The sequence below is a fragment of the Triticum aestivum genome, chromosome 5A, assembly GCF_018294505.1.
Source record: "Triticum aestivum cultivar Chinese Spring chromosome 5A, IWGSC CS RefSeq v2.1, whole genome shotgun sequence".
Classification (NCBI taxonomy): domain Eukaryota; kingdom Viridiplantae; phylum Streptophyta; class Magnoliopsida; order Poales; family Poaceae; genus Triticum; species Triticum aestivum.
In genome coordinates, this window is record NC_057806.1 from 681,777,898 (window position 1) to 681,798,545 (window position 20,648).

Genomic DNA, 20,648 nt, shown 5'->3' on the forward strand with positions numbered 1-20,648 from the left:
TTCTTATGAGCAGGAAAATATTTTTCAGAGAAGAAATAAATCATAACCTGAGGACTACGCACACAACCAGGAGCAAAGGTATTGTACCATATATATCTTAGCATCAACATTTAATGATAACGAAAATTATTTGAGGATATAATAAAAGTGAATCTTCTCATCGTGAGGAAATAGGGTAACTATATCATTTAATTTGGTAAGGTGTGCCACAACAGTTTCAGTTTCATATCCACGGAAAGGATCAGATTCAACCAAAGTAATTAACTCTGGGTCGACAAAGAATTCATAATCCTTATCATCCACAAAGATAGGTGAAGTAGCATACTTAGGATCACATTTCATTCTAGCATTCAAAGATTTCTCTTTCAGTTTGCATAATGAGTTCTTTAGATCATCTCGTGTGAGTTATACCGAGTACTCAATACATTATGGACAACTTCAAATCTTCGTTTTCGAGAGGGATGATCCACTCTGCAAATATCGATCTAAACTTGAACCCTTGTATGGGTGTGCCATTTTAGAAAGCACAACAATGGAAATGGGTAGTCAGTATTGGTATAACATATATTCCCATGTTTCGATCTTTTCATTTTATGTACCATTGCAACCAAGAAAATCTCTAGTTGTCTCCTCATCCATAACATAAACTTCCGGTATCTTAGGCAATTCATATCTAGGAGAGCTAGGTCTAACAGGAGTTTCAAGATTTTTAGATTCAATAATTTCATAATTTCAGCATGCTCCATGTCTTTAGCTCTAGCAAGTTGTTCATCAAGAAAATCACCTAGTGGCACACCATCATCAAGCAAGGTACTGGCAGCATCATGTGTAGAATTCATATAAGTAGCATCATCAATAACTTGCAACATATCAGGATTAATAGCATGTGGTGGTGTTGCAAGTCTACTCAAAAGAGAAGGTGAATAAAGTGCAGAGTGTGATGGCAGTTCCTTACCTCCCCTCGTCCTAGAGGGAACGATTTTGGTCATTGTATCCTTCAGATTCTTCATAGTGATAAATAGATAATAATCCCAAGTGACTCAACAAATATAGCTATGCTCCCTGTCAACGGCGCCAAAAAGAGGTCTTGATAACCCACAAGTATAGGGGACCGCCAGAGTTTTCGAGGGTAGAGTATTCAACCCAAATTTATTGATTCGACACAAGGGGAGCCAAAGAATATTTGCAAGTATTAGCAGCTGAGTTTTTAATTCAACCACACCTGGAGATTAATTATCTGTACCAAAGCGATCAGTAGCACAGTAATATGATAATTTTGATACTAGTAGCAATAGTAATAGTAACGGTAACAGTGGTAGCAATGATTTTGTAGCAAGTGTAACAGTAACAATAGCAGTAGTAATGTAGCAAGATCAATATATGGGAAAATCGTAGGCAGTGGATCAGTGGATTCATTGGATGATATTCATCATATAACAGTCATATCCTAGGGCCATACAAAACTAGCTCAAGTTCATAAATATAATGTAAGCATGTTTTCCGTAAATAGTCATGCATGCTTATGGAAAGACCTTGCATGACATCTTTTGTCCTACCTCCTGTGGCAGAGGGGTCCATATGGAAACTAAGGAATATTAAGGCCTCCTTTTAATAGAGAACTGGAACAAAGCATTAACACATAGTGAATACATGAACTCCTCAAACTACGATCATCACCGGGAAGTATCCCGAATACTGTCAGTTCGGGTTTTACGGATCATAACACGTAATATATGAATATGACTTACCCGATCGGATATAGAACATAGATATAATGGTGATAACATAAATGGTTCAGATTTGAAATCATGGCACCTGGGCCCAAAGTGACAAGCATTAAGCATGGCAAAGTCATATCAACATCAATCTTAGAACATAATGGATACTAGGGATCAAGCCCTAACAAAACGGACTCGATTACATGATGAATCTCATCCAACTCCTCAACGACCAGCGAGCCTATGAAGGAATTACTCACTCCCGGTGGGGAGCATCATGGAATTAGCGATGAAGGAGGTTTGTGACGACGAAGATAGAAGATTCCCTTCTCCGGAGCCCCAAACAGACTCCAGATCTGGCCTCCCGATGATGGGCCCCATGGACCTCCTCCGACCCTAACTCCAACTCTATATAACCCTATTCGAGGAGAAAAATCAAGGAGAAGGATTCATCGCATTTTACAATATGGAGCCGCCGACGCCTCCTGTTCTTCATCAGGAGGGATGATCTGGAGACCGTTCGGGGCTCCAGAGAGGGGGATTCGTCGCCATCATCATCACCAACCTTCCCCCAACACCAATTTCATGATGCTCACCGCCAAGCGTGAGTAATTCCATCGTAGGCTTGCTGAACGGTGATGGGGTGGATGAGATTTATCATGTAATCGAGTTAGTTTCGTTAGGGTTTGATTCCTAGTATCCACTATTATCTGAGATTGATGTTGCTATGACTTTGCTATGCTTAATGCTTGTCACTAGGGCCGGAGTGCCATGATTTCAGATCCGAACCTATTATGTTTTCATGAATATATTTGTGTTCTTGATCCTATCTTGCAAGTTGTAGACACCTATTACGAGTTATCATCCGCATACCCCAAGGTGAAAATAATTGGGATTCTTTCCGGTGATTACCGTAGTTTGAGGAGTTCATGTATTCACTAAGTGCTAATGCTTTTTGGGGTTCTCTATTAAAAGGATGCCTTAATATTCCATAGTTTCCATTAGGACCCCGCTGCCACAGGAGAGTAGGACAAAAGATGTCATGCAAGTTCTTTTCCATATGCACATATGACTATATACGGAATACATGCCTACATTATATTGATGAATTGGAGCTAGTTCTGTGTCATCCTAGGTTATGACTGCTACATGATGAATATCATCCAACATAATTATCAATGTCGATCCATTGACTACGAGCTTTGGTATCTTTCAAATTCTTCATAGTGATCAACAGATATAAATCCCAAGTGACTTAGAGAATAGAGCTATGCTCCCCGGCAACGGCGCTTGAAAAAGGCCTTCATAACCCACAAGTATAGGTCTCCTCCTATAATTGTTGTTTTGGCAGTGTCCACAAGGTGCACTTGGGAATGTCTTGGTTTCCTTGGCCAGCTGGAATGGTATGCTAGGCTTGGGATTCCGAGGAAAAAAGGGGGTCATGGCCGAGTCGACTAGCTTTTTGATCTCCTCTAGATCTGCAGAGTTTTATGCATGCTCTACATTGGCAACCTCTACTTCTAGAGCCCTCTCAACACTATCATGCACGATGATGACGCCGTTTGGGCTGGGCATCCTTAGATGTAGATACGCGTATGAGGGAAGTGCCACGAACTACACATATGCGGGCCTACTAAGGATGACATTGTTGCGAGTATGGAAAGAAACAAATAAGAACCTCGCAACCAACGCGATAAAGGGGTTGTCAATCCCTTCATGGTCACTTACAAGAGTGATATCTGATAGAGATAATAAGATAAATATTTTTGGTATTTTTATGATACAGATTGAAAGTAAATATTGCAAAATAAAATAGATTGGAAACTTATATGATAAAAGATAGACCCGGGGGCCATAGGTTTCACTAGTGGCTTCTCTCAAGATAGCATAAGTATTACGGTGGGTGAAGAAATTACTATCGAGCAATTGATAGAAAAGTGCATAATTATGAGAATATCTAGGCATGATCATGTATATAGGCATCACGTCCGCGACAAGTAGACCAAAACGATTTTGCATCTTCTACTATTACTCCACACATCGACCGCTATCCAGCATGCATCTAGAGTATTAAGTTCATAAGAACAGAGTAACGCATTAGGCAAGATGACATGATGTAGAGGGATAAACTCAAGCAATATGATATAAAGCCCATCTTTTTATCCTCGATGGCAATAATACAATACGTGCCTTGCTGCCCCTGCTGTCACTGGGAAAGGACACCGTAAGATTGAACCCAAAGCTAAGCACTTGTCCCATTGCAAGAAAGATCAATCTAGTAGGCCAAACCAAACTGATAATTCAAAGAGACTTGCAAAGATAACCAATCATACATAAAAGATTTCAGAGAAGAATCAAATATTGTTCATAGATAATCTTGATCATAAACCCACAATCCATCGGATCTCGACAAACACACTGCAAAAAGAATTACATCGAATAGATCTCCAAGAAGATCGAGGAGAACTTTGTATTGAGATCCAAAGAGAGAGAGAATAAGCCATCTAGCTAATAACTATGGACCCGAAGGTCTGTGGTAAACTACTCACACATCATCGGAGAGGCTATGGTGTTGATGTAGAAGCCATCCGTGATCGATTCCCCCTCTGGCAGAGCTCCGGAAAAGGCCCCAAGATGGGATCTCTTGGGTACAGAAGGTTGTGGCTGTGGAAATAGGGTTTCGTGGTACTCCTGGATGTTTTTGGGGTATATGGATATATATAGGAGGAAGAAGTAGGTCGGTGGAGCTGCGAGGGGCCCACGAGGATGGGGGCGCGCACAGGGGGTAGGCACGCCTCCCTGCCTCGTGGCCACCTTGCTTCTTTCTTGACGTCTACTCCAAGTCCCCTGGATCACGTTTTTTCCAAAAATAACTCTCCCGAAGGTTTCATTCCGTTTGGATTCCGTCTGATATTCCTTTTCTGCGAAACACTAAAATAGGCAAAAAAACAATTTGCACTGGGCCTTGGGTTAGTAGGTTAGTCCCAAAAATAATATAAAAGTGTATAATAAAGCCCATTAAACATCCAAAACAGATAATATAATAGCATGGAACAATCAAATATTATAGATACGTTGGAGACGTATCACTCCTGCAGTGGGTCTTGCACCTAGCGGTGCTTCCAGGACGTAATTCTTTTGTGCAGCAATGAGGATAATCCTCAAGTTACGGACCCAGCCCGTGTAGTTGCTACCATCATCGTTCAACTTAGCTTTCTCTAGGAACGCATTAAAATTCAAGGGAACGGTAGCATGGGCCATTGATCTACAAGAACATAGATATGCAAAAACTATCAGGACTAAGTTCATGCTGAATTAAAGTTCAATTAATCATATTACTTAAGAACTCCCACTTAGATAGACATCCCTCTAGTCATCTAAATGATCACGTGATCCATATCAACTAAACTATGTCTGATCATCACGTGAGATGGAGTAGTTTTCAATGGTGAACATCTCTATGTTGATCATATCTACTATATGATTCACATTCGACCTTTCGGTCTCAGTGTTCCAAGGACATATCTGCATATGCTAGGCTCGTCAAGTTTAACCCTAGTATTCTGCACGTGCAAAAGTGGCTTGCACCCATTGTATGTGAACGTAGAGCTTATCACGCCTGATCATCACGTGGTGTCTCGGCACGACGAACTGTAGCAACGGTGCATACTCAGGGAGAACACTTGTACCTTCAAATTTAGTGAGGGATCATCTTATAATGCTACCGCCGTACTAAGCAAAATAAGATGCATAAAAGATAAACATCACATGCAATTAAAATATGTGACATGATATGGTCATCATCATCTTGTGCCTTTGATCTCCATCTCCAAAGCACTGTCATGATCTCAATCGTCACCGGCTTGACACCTTGATCTCCATCGTAGCGTCGTTGTCGTCTCGCCAACTTCTGCTTCTACGACTATAGCTACCGCTTAGTGATAAAGTAAAGCAATTACATGGCGATTGCATTTCATATAATAAAGCGACAACCATAAGGCTCCTGCCAGTTCCGATAACTTTTACAAAACATGATAATCTCATACAACAATTTATATCTCATCACATCTTGACCATATCACATCACAACATGCCCTGCAAAAACAAGTTAGATGTCCTCTACTTTATTGTTGCAAGTTTTACATGGCTGCTACGGGCTTCTATCAAGAACCATTCTTACCTACGCATCAAAACCACAATGATTTTTCGTCAAGTGTGCTCTTTTAACCTTCAACAAGGACCGGCCGTAGTCAAATTCGATTCAACTAAAGTTGGAGAAACAGACACCCGCCAGCCACATGTGTGCAAAGTACGTCGGTAGAACCGGCCTCATGAACGTGGTCATGTAATGGTGATCCGGTCCGCTTCATCCAACAATACCGCCGAATCAAAATAAGATGTTGGTGGTAAGCAGTGTGACTATTATTCCCCACAACTCCGTGTTCTACTCGTGCATATCATCTACGCATAAACCTGGCTCGGATACTGTCGTGGAATTGTCACGGCAGATGTCCTTAGTGTCAGGACTTAGTCGCGAGGCCAACGCATCTATGTGGTAGCTTGAGAGGGGTTGAACGGGACAAAAGATCCGATGTTTTAGCCAGGTTTGGCCCCTCACGGTGGAGGTAAAAGCCTACATCCTGCTTCATTGATATTGATGATGATGATCACGGTTACAAGAGTGCTCTATTTCGAGAGCTATTGTCTAAACCTAACTTGTCCAACTTGTGGAACTTGTCCCTCCTCCCCTTTTGGGGAGCCCCACGCCTCCTTACATATGTTGAAGGGGCGGTTTACATGTGGAGTCCTATTAGGATTAGGACTAGTCTATCTCTAATACAAACCGGATACAAGTCCAGATCTTAGCTCCTTGTAAGATAATGTTCCTCATGCCTTTCCTCTTAAACCGGCCCACCGTTAAATGTGAACCGGCCTTCTGGGCTTTGGGCCTTGTCATCCGTCGATCCCGCACGCTGGATCACAAGTGAGTCCTAATGACCAGGTGGGTTGCTTGTAAACCGCCAGGTCAGGGCGGGTCGCCAGTAACTCGCCAAGTGTCAGCGGGGTCTTCAGATAAACCGCCAAGTCCGGCCGGGTTAACTTCCGGCCGGTTTACACCGCGGGGTATATCCCCGACATTAGCCCCCAAGTTTAGCTTGGATTTATTCATGGTAAACTTATGCTGCAAAATAAACACAAGAACAAATTTGACAGGTTATGCTCCGGGTTAAGAATTGTAAATCGGTACCTGATCATCCTTAAGTCCTTGTTATTTCCTCCTTCTGGGAAATCCGGGTCAACAGACCAGCTTCATAATCAATTTGTCGTTATTGGTTGTCACCGAGAAATATTGTGAAGAATTATTCCTTTGACTCAACTCCACCGGTTTAAGAAATATGGGTCTGAAAATATTTATCTGATATTCAGCCGGTTTGAAGATGTAAAACTTGCCGGTTTAATATTACCAAAATGGCCGGTTTATAAATATTGATGGCGCCGGGTCATAATTGTTGTCGACACCGGGTCATGTAATTGATCTTCCTGATTTGCTCAAAACTAATAAAATGAAGATATTCCTCCTTTATATGCATAATACCTGTAGCCCCCAAGTCTTAAGAGGAGAACATAGTGATAACTTAAGACTTGCTCCAATAAGTGTTTCAACCTTGAAGAAATCCGGTTTGTTCATCTCAATCATATAAACTGAATACTCCATATATGTAGCCCCCAAGTGTCGGGTTGTCATGCTTGCAGCAACCTGGGATTTGTAATTGCTTATAAAAACTTCCATCAGTGTAGCCCCCAAGGGCCGGATCACTATGCAATAATGAGCAGGGACTTTGTAAATATAATCTTGTAAACTTTGAACAGCAACATGTAGCCCCCAAGGGTCGGCTTAGTAAGATAATACTGAACCGGGACTTGATATATACTTCAATGAAAATAACATATTATAATGTAGCTTCCATCGCAGGGCTTGAACCCACGTCCACAAGGTTAAGAGCTTTGTGCTTTACGAACTAAGCAATGGATCCTTCAATATTATGGACGAAAACTTGTGTACCTTGAATTGTTGACAGGAGCAATTGGTAGCCCCCAAGGGCCGGCTCATTATAATATGATGAGTCGGGTCTTCAATAAGACTAAAAATGACTTGGCATTAGCCCCCAAGTGTCATGATGCATGCTTGCAGCAACATGAGACTTGCATGTAATCTCGACTTGAATAATGTAGCCCCCAAGTGCCGGGTCGTAAGCCTGCAGCGACTCGGGACTATTCCTTCCATTGTAGAATAAATCATATCCTTTTATAAAATAATAGCCATTGCGCTAAAGCGACTTTGAAAACCTCAATAATACTGGTTACTAATAACCATAATAATATCCAGCCATGTTGGCTATTCAAGATAATATAATCCGGTGAAAACCTTATTCATTCAATATCATAATGAAAATTCAGCCAAGTTTGGCTATTTGAATAATATAACCCAATGATTTATAAGCGCATGATTCCAATGGCGCAATCCAAATATATATACTGGCGACTTATAGTCCAAAACCAGGCTGGTTTAACAAACCTGTTTCTGCATACAACAAGTTTAAAGTGTCCTGGCGGTTTACCGCCGGACGGGTCATAATGCTCAACATATAACCCGGGTTTATAACCAAGGTTGCACTTAAGAATAATCAAATATAAAATATATCATACCTGTGACATTGAATCACATTGTTGGTTTTACCAACTTTTTGTAGTAAGGGTGATAACCCAAATCTTGAGTACTGATAACTCCTTCCATATTGTGCCGGTTTATGATAAAACCGTGCCGGGCTGTGATAAACACCGTGTTACTCCATAAGAGGATGTTAACAACAAGGATAAAACCGGGCAAATAGTCTCCGGATTGATGTGAACTGTGTTCCGTCAATTGATTGGTTGAAACCTTTGTCGGTTTTAAAAAGAACGCAATAAAAAAGAAAAAAGAATCTGGCAAATACGAAGCAAAAAGCAATGAGAAAACCGTTTGCAAAAAAGATTTATTTGAGCTGATCAAATGGCGTTACCATGGCCGAACACGACCAAGCTCCCGTTAGGTGTAACTATGGTTCTAGTCAGCCAGGTCCCCAAATGAAACCGTGGCAGTTATGCCGACCAAGTGGCATGGCGATGGTTCGGGTTCGACCAAGCCCCCAAGTGATTTTGTGGCCTTAGGCCGATCAAAAGGCATGAGTGATTCAGACGTGACCAAGTCCCCAAGTGATCTGGTGGCTCTCGCCTATCAAGAGGTATGGTATTGGTTCGAACACGACCAATCCTCCAAGTGATATAACACGATGCTTTTTAGAAAAGCGAACTCAAGGGGTAAACCGGAAGCCGCTTTAGATCAACTCCGTGTAACCACACATGATGTAAAAGAACAGAGACCCCACTTTATGAAGCAGAAGCCCCCATGTGATCAATAATATGTCAGGCCAGTAAGGCGGGATACCCATGTTTGAACCGCGCATCATGGCAGCAGGTCCTCTTTGGCAATTTTTAACTTTTTGCAAGAGATAAATTCTTCTTGAACCGGGATCTTGAACCGGATATGGAGACCTTCAAAGCTTTGTGGGAGAACAAATTTCCCTTGTACCGGATTGTAAATCGGAATCCTTTGCTGATGACCCGAAACTTCTTCATTGAGCCGGGATTTTGTAACTGTCATATACTTTCTAATCCGGAAATCTTCTTACAGCACGATGTGAATCCGGGACCAGGTTATCTTTCCCTCCAACGTATTGGGGTTCTTGACTTCACTGAAAACCGGCAACGTTTGCTAAGTCATATCATTTTAGCCCCAAGTCTCAAGGTGACTCGAGGAGTTGGCTTGAGATTCTCCATATTTGACCGTGATATAAACCAGCATAACTTGTATATCATTGGTGTTGATAGCACGATGTGAATCCACAGAAGTTTGAGGTGACTGCGGCGGGTTGTAAATGATCCCGTATAGCCGTGTCAGCAACTCGGCCAATGGTTCCTTCCAACTAGCGATTTGAAGCTAACCAAACTGTAGTGGCGGCGATTTGTGCGCCTGCCCATTGAACCACCCAGTGCAGACGGCGGCTGATAATACATGATAACTTTGCCTCCAATTTGTTGGAAGAAAACCGGCTTCCCAAGCAGTGACTTGCTCATACTCAAATTAATAGCTCATGCAGACAGGTGCGGCCTGGTGTGTTGATGTAGACCAGGCCGCGAGAGACGGACGGCAGAGACGACCGCAACATCAGTGGCGGCTCCGACAGATGAGTCGGCCATGGCGTTGTAAGCCGGTGCGGACGGGGAAAATCTTCACCGGTGTTGTAAACCGGCGTGGATGGTTGAGTCGGCCACGGGCGTTGTAAACCGGCTCGGATGGAGAGTTGGCCGCGGGCATTGTAAACCGGCACGGATGGAGAGTTGGCCGCGGGCATTGTAAACCGGCGCGGACGATCGTCGGTGTAGACAGACGCTAGCAATGTGCTCTCCGTATTTATGGCATAGTAGCCACTCTTATAATGAGTAATTTTCCTACACAAAGATCAGAAACGAGAGTAATTGTTCTCGAAAAAATGAAAAAATATCATAAAAATTGATCGGGTGGATCTCACCTGATTCGTCTGGATGATGGACGATCAATACGTGGCATCCGTAGATAATTTTACAAAAAATGTTATCCTCCCAAAAACTATTATCCTTACGCAGATAACCTCCACGGGAGTAACAATCCTAGCGGCCAGAGCACTAGTACAGAGAGCATCCGATGGAGTCGTGGTCAACTTTGATCAATCCTCATCTGGGTCTCCCTTCACCTCGTAGCCCCCACACTGTCATTTTTGTCAACCTAATCCAGACCGTCTTTAATTCTCTCCAAGTAATGAGTAGCAGCACCAATAGTTTAAGATACCCTCGTGACTTGCTACAATGCTGGAATCTTGAGTCTTGAGTATAGGCTGTTTGGCCTAGCAATGTACGGTGACTGGTAGGACCGGCAATCCAATAGAGAAAAATCAGAACCCTTTTCTTGGACAACTCGAGGACGCACGACTTGACAGTTCCGACCTGACAACTGTTACAGTGTTGAAACTTTGATGCGTCGACGGAATAAACTATAGTGGAAAACGCCGGTCTTGGCATCTTTAGGATTTAATCGCTTATGCAGACGAGCATGAACGATGGTTGATTTTCTTTGAGCCCAAACCCAGCCCAAAAAGTTGACCAGCGTAATAATTAACCCGGCTGTTGGCTCTACCCCCGGTTTGTCCAACTCCGAATCATTAACCATGTGAGCTCTGCCGTGTCTTGACGGTTAGCACACGACCCTTGCCTCCTCACACAGGTGTTAACTGATCCGACTCGGCGTACGGCAGCTATAGAAAAATTCCTGTCGGCCTTGGAGTAGAAACGTGGCAGATAAATCACCTCCTGCAAAAGATCTTGTCTCGGACTCGGTGGATTGAGACGATGCGACGACGGCGCACTAAACCCGAGTCTCTCAATCTTGAGACTTGCATCTGCCGACCTTAAATTTAATCATAATTCTGACATAGACCCGCGAACGTGTCGGCTCTGTCGAAGGCTGTCTCACGTCGGGTTACCCTACGCGCTTTCTGTGCGATCGCTTTTTCTTCTGACATATCGCGAGCTTTACGATCCCTGGGAGAGATCCCTTCAAGAACTCAACACCACCGGGAGCGGGCCCCACGGTGGGCGCCAACTCTCGTGGAATTGTCACGGCAGATGTCCTTAGTGTCAGGACTTAGTCGCGAGGCCAACGCATCTATGTGGTAGCTTGAGAGGGGTTGAACGGGACGAAAGACGCGATGTTTTACCCAGGTTCGGCCCCTCACGGTGGAGGTAAAAGCCTACATCCTGCTTCAATGATATTGATGATGATGATCACGGTTATAAGAGTGCTCTATTTCGAGAGCTATTGTCTAAACCTAACTTGTCCAACTTGTGGAACTTGTCCCTCCTCCCCTTTTGGGGAGCCCTGCCCCTCCTTATATATGTTGAAGGGGCGGTTTATATGTAAAGTCCTATTAGGATTAGGACTAGTCTATCTATAATACAAACCGGATACAAGTCCAGGTCTTAGCTCCTTGTAAGATAATGTTCCTCATGCCTTTCCTCTTAAACCGGCCCACCATTAAATGTGAACCGGCCTTCTGGGCTTTGGGCCTTGTCATCCGTCGATCCCACACGCCGGATCACCAGTGAGTCCTAATGACCAGGTGGGTTGCTTGTAAACCGCTAGGTCAGGGCGGGTCGCCAGTAACTCGCCAAGTGTCAGCGGGGTCTTCAGATAAACCGCCAAGTCCGGCCGGGTTAACTTCCGGCCGGTTTACACCGCGGGGTATATCCCCGACAGATACCACTGTTTGGGAACGTAGCATGAAATTTCAAAAAAATTCCTATGATCGCGCAAGATCTATCTAGGAGATGCATAGCAACGAGAGGGGGAGAGTGTGCACATGTACCCTCTTACACCGAAAGAGGAAGCGTTAGATTAACATAATTGATGTAGTTGAACGTCTTCACGATCCAACCGATCTTAGTACCGAATGTACGGCACCTCCGTGTTCAACACATGTTCAGCTCGATGATGTCCCTCGAACTCTTGATCCAGCAGAGAGTCGAGGGAGAGTTCCATCAGCACGACAGTGTGGTGACAGTGATGGTGATGTGATCCGCGCAGGGCTTCGCCTAAGCACTACGACGCTATGACCGGAGGAGTAAACTGTGGAGGGGGGCACCGCACATGGCTAAGAGAACAATTGATGTGCCTTTGGGGTGCCCTCGCCCCCGTATATAAAGGAGGCGAGGAGGAGGCCGTCGGCCAGGAGGGGCGCGCCATGGGGGGAGTCCTACTAGGACTCCACTCCTGGTAGGATTCGCTCCTCCCCCCTTTTCCTTTCTTCCACCAAAGGGAAAATGAAGGAGAGGGAAATGGGGGCCGTGCCCCCTCCTCCTTGTCCTATTCGGACTCCCTAGGAGGGGGCGCGCGCTCACCCCTCGCGGGCTTCCCTCTCTCTCCCTTAGGCCCATGTAGGCCCAACACTTCCCCGAGGGGTTCCAGTAACCCCTCGGTACTCCGGAAAAATACCCGAATCACTCGAAACGATTCCAATGCCCGAATACTACCTTCCAATTTATGAATCTTTACCTCTCGACCATTTAGAGACTCCTTGTCATGTCCGTGATCTCATCCAGGACTCCGAACAAACTTCGGTCACCAAAACACATAACTCATAATACAAATCGTCATTGAACATTAAGCGTGCGGACCCTACGGGTTCGAGAACTATGTAGACATGACCGAGACACATCTCCGGTCATCAATAACTAATAGCGGAAACTGGATGCTCATATTGGTTCCTACATATTCTACGAAGATCTTTATCGGTCCAACCGTAATGACAACATACGTTATTCCCAGTGTCATCGGTATGTTACATGCCCGAGATTCGATCGTCGGTATCATCATACCTAGTTCAATCTCATTATCGGTAAGTCTCTTTACTTGTTCTGTAATGCATCATCCCGCAACTAACTCATTAGTCACATTTCTTGCAAGGCTTATAGTGATGTGCATTACCGACAGGGCCCAAAGATACCTCTCTGATACTCGGAGTGACAAATCCTAATCTCGATCTATGCCAACCCAACAAACACCTTCGGAGACACCTGTAGAGCATCTTTATAATCACCCAGTTATGTTGTGATGTTTGATAGCACACAAGGTGTTCCTCTCGTATTCGGGAGTTGCATAATCTCATAGTCAGAGGAATATGTATAAGTCATGAAGAAAGCAATAGCAATAAAACTTAACGATCATTATGCTAAGCTAACAGATGGGTCTTTTCCATCACATCATTCTCTAATGATGTGATCATGTTCATTAAATGACAACACATGTCTATGGTCAGGAAACTTCACCATCATTGATTAACGAGCTAGTCAAGTAGAGGCATACTAGGGACACTTTGTTTTGTCTATGTATTCACACATGTACTAACTTTCCGGTTAACACAATTCTAGCATGAATAATAACATTTACCATGATATAAGGAAATATAAATTAACAGCTTTATTATTGCCTCTAGGGCATATTTCCTTCACTTCATAGTTCATAGGTTCGCCATGATCTAGTAACATGACCTCCAGAACAGGATTACCATACCACTCTGGTGCGGAACATGTACTCTGTTCAACCTTTGAGGTCCAGTAGTAACTTGATCTGAAGTTTCATGATTATCATCATTAGCTTCCTCTCTAGTTGGTGTAGGCATCACGGGAACGGATTTCTCTGATGTGCTTGAGGGAGTCCTGGATTAGGGGGTGTTCGGGTAGCCGGACTATACCTTCAGCCGGACTCCAGGACTATGAAGATACAAGATTGAAGACTTCGTCCCGTGTCCGGATGGGACTTTCCTTGGCGTGGAAGGCAAGCTTGGCGATGTGGATATTCAAGATCTCCTACCATTGTAACCGACTTTGTGTAACCCTAACCCTCTCCAGTGTCTATATAAACCGGAGGGTTTTAGTCCGTAGGACAACTTCATCATACAACAATCATACCATAGGCTAGCTTCTAGGGTTTAGCCTCCTTGATCTCATGGTAGATCTACTCTTGTACTACCCATATCATCAATATTAATCAAGCAGGACGTAGGGTTTTACCTCCATCAAGAGGGCCCGAACCTGGGCAAAACATCGTGTTCCTTGCCTCCTGTTACCATCCGGCCTAGACGCATAGTTCGGGACCCCCTACCCGAGATCTGCCGGTTTTGACACCGACATTGGTGCTTTCATTGAGAGTTCCTCTGTGTCATCGCCTTTAGGCCTGATGGCCCCTTCGATCATCAACAACGATGCAGTCCAGGGTGAGACTTTTCTCCCCGGATAGATCTTCATCTTCGGCGGCTTCGCACTGCGGGCCAAGTCGCTTGGCCACCTTGAGCAGATCGAAAGCTATGCCCCTGGCCATCAGGTCAGGTTTGGAAGCCTAAACTACATGGCTGACATCCGCGGGGACTTGATCTTCGACGAATTCGAGCCACAGCCAAGCGCGCCGCACTGTCTTGATGGGCATGATATAGCTCTGCCGCCGAACAGCGCCTTGGAGGCCGCACACGCATCGGTTCCGACCATTGATTCGGAGCCTACTGCGCCGATCGAGGATCAACAGTTGGACGCTACCTCAGGGGCTGCGATCTCAGAGGTGATCGAGCCGAACTCCAGCCCCGCACTCTGCATGGCCCGTGACTCCGAGGAGCCGGATTCCTTTCCGAACTCCGAGCCCCCCGCGCCCCTGCCGATCGAATCCGATTGGGCGCCGATAATGGAGTTCACCGCCGCAGACATCTTTCAGCACTCGCCCTTCAGCGACATCCTAAATTCGCTAAAGTCTCTCTCTTTATCAGGAGAGCCCTGGCCGGACTACGGTCAGCAAGGATGGGATTCGGATGATGAAGAAATTCAAAACCCACCCACCACCCACTTCGTAGCCACTGTCGACGACTTAACCGACATGCTCGACTTCGACTCCGAAGACATCGACGGTATGAACGACGATGCAGGAGACAACCAAGAACCAATGCCTCTAGGGCATTGGACAGCCACCTCATCTCACGATGTGTACATGGTGGATACCCCTAAAGGAAGCAACAACGAGGAAAACGGGGATGGAAAGAGGGATCGATCTCTCGAAAAACAATCAAAGCGTCGGCGTAAACGCCGACCCAAGCCCCGCCTCGATAAAGACCCAGCCATAGAGCAGGATGAGCCGGTAGACAACGAGCATGCCTTAGAGCAACCGTCCCAACAGGACAACCCGGATAGAGAAACCGAACATCCCTCCCCCGGCGAAAATGGCATTCCGGACGAACCTACGCCGGACAAGCCCAAGAAGCAGAAGAACCTCCACAAACGGCTTGTTGCAACCGCACGCAGCCTGAAAAAGGAGAAGCGGAAGCTAAAAACTGCGGAAGATGCACTCAGGATCAGATGGAGTAAAGTAATCAATACCACAGACAAATACGGCGACAGTCGCCGCACTAAAAGCTATCCGAAGAGAAAGCTACTGCCTGAATTCGACGAGGAGGCCTTAGAGCCCTCGCATTCCAAAAGTGAGAAAGCCACACGGTCAGATAGACGACCCCATGGCCAGCATAAAGCGGCAAGCAGCGCCGCACTTAAGCCGGCATGCGACCCACTTAAGGATTCGCATCATGGCCCAGCCAGGTCCATTTACGGGCCAAGAAAGCAAGCTCTCATAAGCAATGCAATAAAGCCATTATCAGAATCCGGCACACCCAAATATAGGGGTTCCGCACACCCCCTATGTTTCACCGATGAGGTCCTGGATTATGAATTTCCAGCGGGATTCAAACCCGTAAACATAGAGGCATATGATGGAACAACAGACCCTGGAGTCTGGATCGAGGATTATATCCTCCACATACATATGGCTAGAGGAGATGACCTCCACGCCATAAAATACTTACCCCTCAAGCTTAAAGGGCCAGCCCGGCATTGGCTCAAAAGCCTTCCTGAAAACACAATCGGAAGTTCGGAAGAGCTCGAGGACACTTTCCGAGCAAATTTTCAAGGGACCTATGTCCGCCCTCCGGATGCAGACGATCTTAGTCACATAACTCAACAGCCCGGAGAGTCAGCTCGACAATTCTGGAATAGATTTCTTACTAAAAAGAATCAGATAGTCGACTGTCCGGACGCTGAAGCCTTGGCGGCTTTCAGGCATAATGTATGAGACGAATGGCTCGCCAGACACCTCGGCCAAGAAAAGCCAAGAACAATGGCCGAACTAACAAGCCTCATGACCCGCTTTTGCGCAGGAGAGGACAGCTGGTTGGCAAGATGTAGCACCAGTGACCCAAGTACATCCGAAACTAGGGATGGAGACGGAAAACCGCGACACAATAAGGACCGTCGCCGAACTAAGGAAAAAAGTCCGAAGAGCACGGCAGTCAACGCCGGATTCAAAAGCTCACGACAGAATCAGAAAAAGCCACCCCTCCAAGATAACAGGGACGACCTATCCAACCTAAACAAAATCTTGGATAGGATATGTCAAATACACAGCACTCCCGGAAAGCCTGCTAACCATACCCACAGAGATTGTTGGGTTTTCAAAAAATCTGGCAGACTCAACGCTGAACACACGGGGCTCGACACACCAAGCGAAGACGAGGACGAACCCCAAAACCAGAGTACCAGGAAACAAAAGAATTTCCCACAAGAAGTAAAAACAGTAAACTTACTCCACATAACAAAACATGCGGCGCCCATAAAGGTACGTGCCCCACGGCCTATCCCAAAGGAATCCCGCCACTGGTTGTCAAAACCAATCATCTTCGATCATCTGGATTATTCTATAAGTGTCAGGAACCCAGGCTGGACTGTCCTGGTACTTGATCCAATAATTGGCGGACTCCAATTTTCAAATGTCCTTATGGACGGTGGCAGCGGACTCAACCTGATATATCAGGACTCAATCCGGCACATGGGGATCGACCCAAAAATAATTTGCCACAGCAAAAACTCCTTTCAAGGAGTAACGCCAGGTCCGGACACCCATTGCATGGGTTTTCTCCGGCTCGAGGTTATTTTTGGCTCTGCCAATAACTTCCGTCGTGAAAAGCTGACTTTCCACATCGTCCCATTCTCAAGTCGCTATCAAGCACTACTGGGACGCGAAGCTTTCGCCCGCTTTAACGCAATACCGCATTATGCATCTCTTGCGCTTAAGATGCCCGGTCCCACGGCATCATCTCCTTAAAGGGGAAGCAGTGAGAACACCTCCCCCAAGCGGAGGATTGTGCGGCCGCTTTAACAGCCCCACAATACAATGGCTTCACCAGCCAGAACATCGGAACAGGTCATTAAGACCACGGACACAGATAGACGAGTCCGGCACAAAAGTATCATTGATAAAGGCTCGGTGGCCATATACCCCTGCACTAGGGGCTTCACACGTATAAAATAAGAGATAATAAAGCTCAATTTTTCATATTTTACTTTACACTTTGTTTATTTCATATAACTTTTGTTTGGCACACCCCTTTTTCAACTTAGTTGCTCTCTTTTTACAGATGAACGTCGTGCTGCGCCCGTCCAGGATACGGCACAATGGAGACACATGCGCAGACGTGCAGTAGGGACCCGTTCCAAGGATTCTTTTCAGATTAAGACCCTGCGTAAACCTTTTTTACTGTCTCTTGTTGATACACATCCCCTGGTTCTATGACCAAGGAGGATGCTGGCGTCTTGGCATGTGGCCACGTCAGAATTCTTGCGCGTACCTGGACACTAGGGGCTTATACCTCAGAGCGTTACCTCGCCCGCTCTCATAAAGACCGAATACCTTAGGGAGTGTTCGGCGTCGCGAGTTTGGCCTTATATGCATCAGCTCCGAGTCATGATTTTGGTCAAATGTTGGGTTGCCCGGCTCCTGTGTTCGGCCGCCTTACGTTCCGCTCTATCGGCTAAGGCGGCACTAGGAGAACTACTGCGATTGTGCCCTGGTTCGGCCAGGTGAGCACCTCAGTAGAGAAAGCCGAAAACCGACTATCATGATATGGCATGAGACTGGTCAACCACTCGATGACTCTCCGGAATCTGTAAGATTCCTCCGCATTAACGAAGGGCCATTTCCTGGCCAGACACATACGCGCCCCGAATTCGGGCGAGCGCAGTCGCCACCAGGGGCAACCTAAATAGTCCCATTGTCGAGCTCCAATGGCTAAGTGAAAGTGTTAAAGCATTATAGTCTGGTTGCCTAGCTCGCTGTGCTATCACCTCCTTTGTAGGACCGAGACGTTGGATTAAGTGTGAAAATGCACCTTCTGCGAGCACCCCCGCACTATGTGCGTGGGGGCTGAAGCCAACGACTGCAATGTTTCAGATGTTGTATATATGTCTTAAAACGGCTGCACAGGAGGTGTTCCAAATACTTGAAGGCACAAGTATAAAAGGCTACTACAATTCATCAAAATATTGCTTTATAATTACATATGCTATCAGAACATAGCATCCTTCGAGCACTGCATCTCTATTACACGAGCGCCTTCAAGGACTTCCTGAAAATAGTGCTTGGAGGGTACTCGGCTTTTGTCCGAATCTCGGGATGCAACAACGGTGGTCTCCATCTCTGCCCAGTATGTCTTGACACGGGCAAGAGCCATCCGTGCGCCCTCCATGCATGCTGACCTCTTCATCGCATTGATACGTGGCACCGCGTCAAGGAATTGCTGCACCAAGCTGAAATAACTCTTCAGCTCCGATCTCCCCGGCCACAGATGACCCATGACGTACTTCATGGCGAGTCCGGACAATCTATTCAGTTCGGCCCATTGAGCCAGACGATCGTCCACTGCCAGTGGACGCTCTGGATTCTAGAACTGCGACCAGAAAAGCCTTTCCACTTCGCGATCTTCTTGATCTCGAAAGTATTCGGTCGCATCAGCAGCACTCGCTGCCAAATCCAGATAGGTGTCCTCCACACTCCACATCCGGTCCAACGGAGCAAACTTCGGATCGCAAAACTTCCTCCGCAGCATAAAGGGCTTTCCAGCCGCAATCTGTCTGGCCTGACGCAGCTCCTCCTTCAAATCTCTCATCGCAGAGCGAGTGTCCTTGGCATCAGCAATGGCCTTCTATAAGTCCGTCTGTCTCACCCGGTCTTCTTTCTCAAGAAACTTGCAACGATCAGCAGCACTTTCTAACTTCACGGCCATCACGGCCATCTCCTTCTTGCTTCGACAATGAGCAGCCTGTTCGGCTCTCAGCTCTTCAAGGGCCTTCTCGGCAGTCGCATCACTTTTCCTGGCTTGTTCCTTAGCTCGGGCAAGTTCCGCCCGAAGACTCTCCACGGCGGCCGCACCATCTGCGTCAAGCACACACATTGTAAGATACTGGCATAAAGCTCCTCTTACCAGATGCCGCCTGAGGAATTGCATACCTTGAGCCTCATCAAGCCGCTCGTTGATGAGCGCGATGTCGGCATCTGCCACGTCAAGTTGCCGCTTTAGTTCGGCAAAATCATCAGTTTGGCTCGATTCCGGAGACTTCGCCACCTGTATACAAAGGCAAAATTTTAGACCTGGGATTATGATCCTCTGCACACCGTCAATTTTGACAACGCACAAAGTCTCAGGGGCTACTATCTACACAGGGCGCATCTTGTTTATGCGCAACTGACAAAAAAGTACATTATCAAACGTACCTCAAAACCCGTCAGCAAACTTCTGACGGCCTCATGCAATCCGCTTTCCGTGGACGAAATCCTTCCAATCACCGTACCCATCAATGCACGGTGCTCCTCTGAGATAGAAGCTCGCCCCAGCAGAATCATCAGCTCCTCCGACCGCGCATCGGACGGTGCCGGACTCGTCCTATGACCTTCATCGAAGGCCGGACACGGAGAACCTTGGGGGGACATATGGCTACCTTCCACCCCTGCCGGATTCGGAGAAACCCTCCGCGAGGACACCTCAGGGTCGCCCGCCTCGCCGGGCGGTACGGCAGGGGGAGGCGTTCCACTCTCCATCATCTCCGGAAGAAGATCCCCCGAAGACGAGCTCTACTGAGAAGGGCTGAGGTCCGAGCTACAAAGTAAAATTTCGGTTAATCTTCTCAGATAAAAAGCAAGGTTTTCTCTCATCCCTCTAAAGGAAAATCTTTCTCTACTTACGAATCGCTGGAGGGCTGATCCCTTTGAGGGCGTAGTTCGGCCGAGGATCTCCCCGGCGTCGGACCCTCTAACAAGGACTTTTTCCCCCGCTTTGAGGCCATGGTCTCCGGGTCGTCAAAGGCGGCCCTCTTCTTCCCCTTAGGAGAGGAATTGTCAGTTCTTCTCTTCGAAGCAGCCTCCTTTGAGGAGGCCAT